Source organism: Gossypium arboreum, chromosome 7, assembly GCF_025698485.1.
Source record: "Gossypium arboreum isolate Shixiya-1 chromosome 7, ASM2569848v2, whole genome shotgun sequence".
NCBI lineage: Eukaryota > Viridiplantae > Streptophyta > Magnoliopsida > Malvales > Malvaceae > Gossypium > Gossypium arboreum.
The window spans coordinates 5,103,722-5,107,592 of record NC_069076.1 but is presented as its reverse complement, the minus strand read 5'-3'; the positions used below and the strand labels follow the sequence as shown (position 1 = coordinate 5,107,592).

The following is a 3,871-nucleotide window of genomic DNA, read 5'->3' as shown; positions in this document are numbered from 1 at the left end:
AAATTGTAGAAATCGAATTAGAATATGAAAAAAATATGGAATTAAAGCTTATTGAGTCTAGTTTCTCATAGAAGAAATAGTGTAAGCAATGGATTTGTAAATTTTGAGATATAATGAATTTTGTGAGACAAGGTCAGAATGAATTCGGGTTCCCCTGTTCTGTCTTTGAAAAATCATAAAAAATTTAAGAAAAACAAATATGGGCTTAAATTTATATGTCTAGAATCCTTAATGAGTCTATTTTTAATAGAAACAAATGAGAACATTATTTGAATTCTATATGAAGAGATAATTAATTTTTAGTGAAGAAGGGTCAGAACTGTCGACAGCAGAACAGGGGTGACTTTAAAGAATAAACTGTACTTATTGGCTAAACCAAAAATTCTTAAAATTTTATGGTAAAATTATATATGAGTCTAGTTTCAGGAAAAATTAACGGATCTTAATTTGGAGTTCCGTAGCTCAAGTTATAAATAATTTAGTGACTATGACTAAAGTAGACAGCTTTGAATGAACTATAAATAATAGTTGAATTATAGAGAATGTTGCATATGAACATGAAATGTATTAAATTGATAATTAAATTTATTTATTTAGATCTGGAAGATTCAAATACAAAGCTAGATCGAGGAAAGGAAAAAGTTCGGGATTAGTAGATTTTTCCTGTTTACAAACAAGTATCAAGGTAAGTTCGTGTAACTTGAATTATATTCTTAAATGCTTGAAATGCATGTTTTGATATGAATATGATTTGAATGTTCATTATATGGAAATTTATGAAACATTGATATATTTGATAAAATGGGAAGAAATCCCGTTTGAATGAAAGGAAAATTCGATGGATCTCGAAAAGGAATTGACGGTAAAAGGATCTAGCCGAACGGGTGATCCTATCTGATATAGCCCTCCGAAGAATATGTGTAAAATGGATTTAGCCGGATGGGTAATCCGAATTAGGGTCTGAATTTAGCTCGGGTGGTAATTGGATCAAGCTCATTAGAGTAATTGTCGTTGGGATTTAGCCTAGACGGTAATCCCGACAATACTCTATGAGTTTATATTGCGAGGATTTAGCTCGACCGGTAATCCATTGCAAGGTTGAGGTTCATGGAGTGTGCTCTTTGAAATGGAAATGTGCGCACATGAATATGAATTGACGGACCCGGAATTGTACATTAAAAGTGTACCTCTGAAAATCCATCGAAATTCCGATAAATTCAACGAGATAAGTATAAAAAAATAACAAGGAAATAGAAATTATGATATTGATGAGCTCATCAATCATGGTATATATTATTGGTACATGGAAATTATTGTACTAACTTGAATGTTGAGTTTGTGCATATTAGGGTAATAATGCATTGAATGGATATATGGATGTTTATTGTATTGTATTGAAAATATTAGGTAAGTATAATTCTTGTTACATGAGCTTACTAAGCACGAAGTGCTTACCCGTTCCTTTTTCCCTGTTTTGTAGTGTTAAGAGCTCGGAGGTCGGATTTGGTGGAGACACATCACATTTATCAACCTCGGATTTCGGTATATAAAGAAACTTTATTTTGGAAATCAATGGCATGTATAAGCTAACAAAGTAAATGTTAACGTGAAATGAATGTAAAGTTAGCCATTAGTATGGTTAACAAACCTGGTTTTAGATATGTGATGACGTTATATTATAAATATGCATGAATTTATCTTGAAAATATGTTGAATTGATTTGGTTGATGTGGATTGGTCTCGATTTAATATTGCAGGGAAGGTTAGATATTTATAAAGGAGCTATATTGAATATAAAAAAAAATTTAATTCATAAACTCCGGTAATGCCTCGTACCCTATTCTGGCAATGAATACAGGTAGGGGTATTACATAATTTCTTCCATTTTCTTTTGTGCGTGTGATTAATTGGATTTAGATATCACTATATATATATATATATATATATATCTACTATATATAACATGTTCTAACTATCATTTGTTGCGTTTCTTACAATTGTTCGAGTACAATAATATTTTTGATATTTACAATTTTTTTAATTTCGACAATTCATTATAATTCTTTTAAATTCAACAATCAACCTTTATGTTTATACATCCATTAACATTACGGGCAACGTTGTTGCTCACTTACTGTTAGCAAACAACTTGAAAACTGAATCGACGTGAAAACCAGAGGTTATATATTCAAATTTATATAGTGAGTGAAGGGTTAACAATTTTGGATTTACCTTCCATGTTTAGTGAACTAATTTGTAGATTGAGACAAAAAATAATTAAATGTAAAGGTATGATATTATGGGGAAAGTGTTTATTGTTCTAATATGTTGAAGTATTGTGTAATTTAAAATAGAGTTTTTCTTTTTGTGACATTAATTGGATTTATTTATCACTATTTATATATATTTATTATAAGTAATGTGTTCGACTATTGTCTGTTACGCTTTTGACAATTGTTGGAGTACAATAATAACTTTTATATTTACAATATTTTTTATTTCCATAATTCTTTTAAATTCAACTTTCAACCTCTGTTTATACATCTATTAGCATTATGAATTTCACATGATTAGTTAATATTTGCTACATTAAAAAATTGTTATGGTAAAAGAAACTAAGAAGCTATATGAAGTAAAGGTATGAGATTCTCAGGCAATTGTTTATGGCTGAGATAAGTTAAAGTAATGCATAATCTAGAAATTAGATTTTCTCTTGGTTTTATCGATTACTATCTGTATATATTTATTATACGTAACACGTTTTGACTGTCATCAGTTACGTCTCTTACAACTGTTCGAGTATTGTAGTCAATTAATTTTGCCCGGACGCATTTAATTTATTTGCAAATAAATAAACTCAAATAAATAAATAAAGTCCAAGACTAAATAGTCCAAAAGAGTCCATTTACAATTTTTATTACCAAAAAAACCCATGACCCAATAATCCTAAACCCAAACCCGAGGCCCAAAACACCAAAAAAGAGAGTACAGCAGATGAGGGCACCACAAGCTTCTGGAATCGGTCAGAAAGTTGAGGCTCCCACGAGTGAATCCTTGCACGGCCTTCTTCGCACGTTTCCTCTGTACGGCCAGGTCTGCATAGGAATACACCAGAAGAACTGCTAACAGAATACAGCAAATAAATGTATTTTTTTATTTATTTTTCGTTCCAAAAATCTTGCTATAAAAAGCCGTTGATTTCATCCCTATAATTTTTACGGAAAATATACGCAGGCGCACGCATAAAAAATAGAAAAAAGAATTTTATTAGAAAAGGTGATTTCAAGTTTTATGCCCTCTATTTAATTTATTTTCTTTTTTTTTTGTTGGCTTGGATTTTTCTTTTAGTGTGAAAATCAATACCAATGAGAGCCCAAAAACCTCGAAATACAGAGGCAAGGGCGAGAGGTTGATTAGTGTGGAAATGTTCTTTGATTCATGAATCTTTTTAGTTCTGTTTAAAAAAATAGCATAAGATTGTAATTTTATTTTCAAAATAAAGGAAAATAGGGAAGGAAATTATTTACTAAATCCTTCAAGGTGTGGTTAAGCTCCTTCAATGGCGTAATCGGGGCGGTGTTTGCATGCGGCTGGTCACCAAATGATGGTGGTTCGGCAGAGGCGTGCTAATGGAACCATACTGATTGATTTTAAGGGTTTTTGCTTTCAAAAAGGAAAAGAAAGTCGGCTGAGTTAAAGCAATATGAAAAAGGAAGTCCGAATGAGGGTTTAGGGGGGTTTCAAAAACGGCGCAGTTCCAAGCATTGAGGATCCGCGCGTCGACCCGCTGGGTACCCGGATCCGCGCCTTCTCTTTTTAAATGGCAGATTTGCACGTTAGATCCCCCCCCTCTTGCGCGAGCCTTCAATTT

At 32.0% G+C, this 3,871-nt stretch overlaps 1 long non-coding RNA gene across 1 annotated transcript; it reads right to left on the bottom strand.

Annotated features, from left to right (window-relative positions):
* Nucleotides 1-2,831: 2,831 nt before the first annotated feature.
* LOC128295378 (uncharacterized) lies at nucleotides 2,832-3,871 on the bottom strand. Its single transcript, XR_008285838.1, has 2 exons — nucleotides 3,528-3,871; nucleotides 2,832-3,119 (listed from the first exon to the last, which is right to left on the bottom strand). It is a non-coding gene; the product is annotated as an uncharacterized LOC128295378 (long non-coding RNA).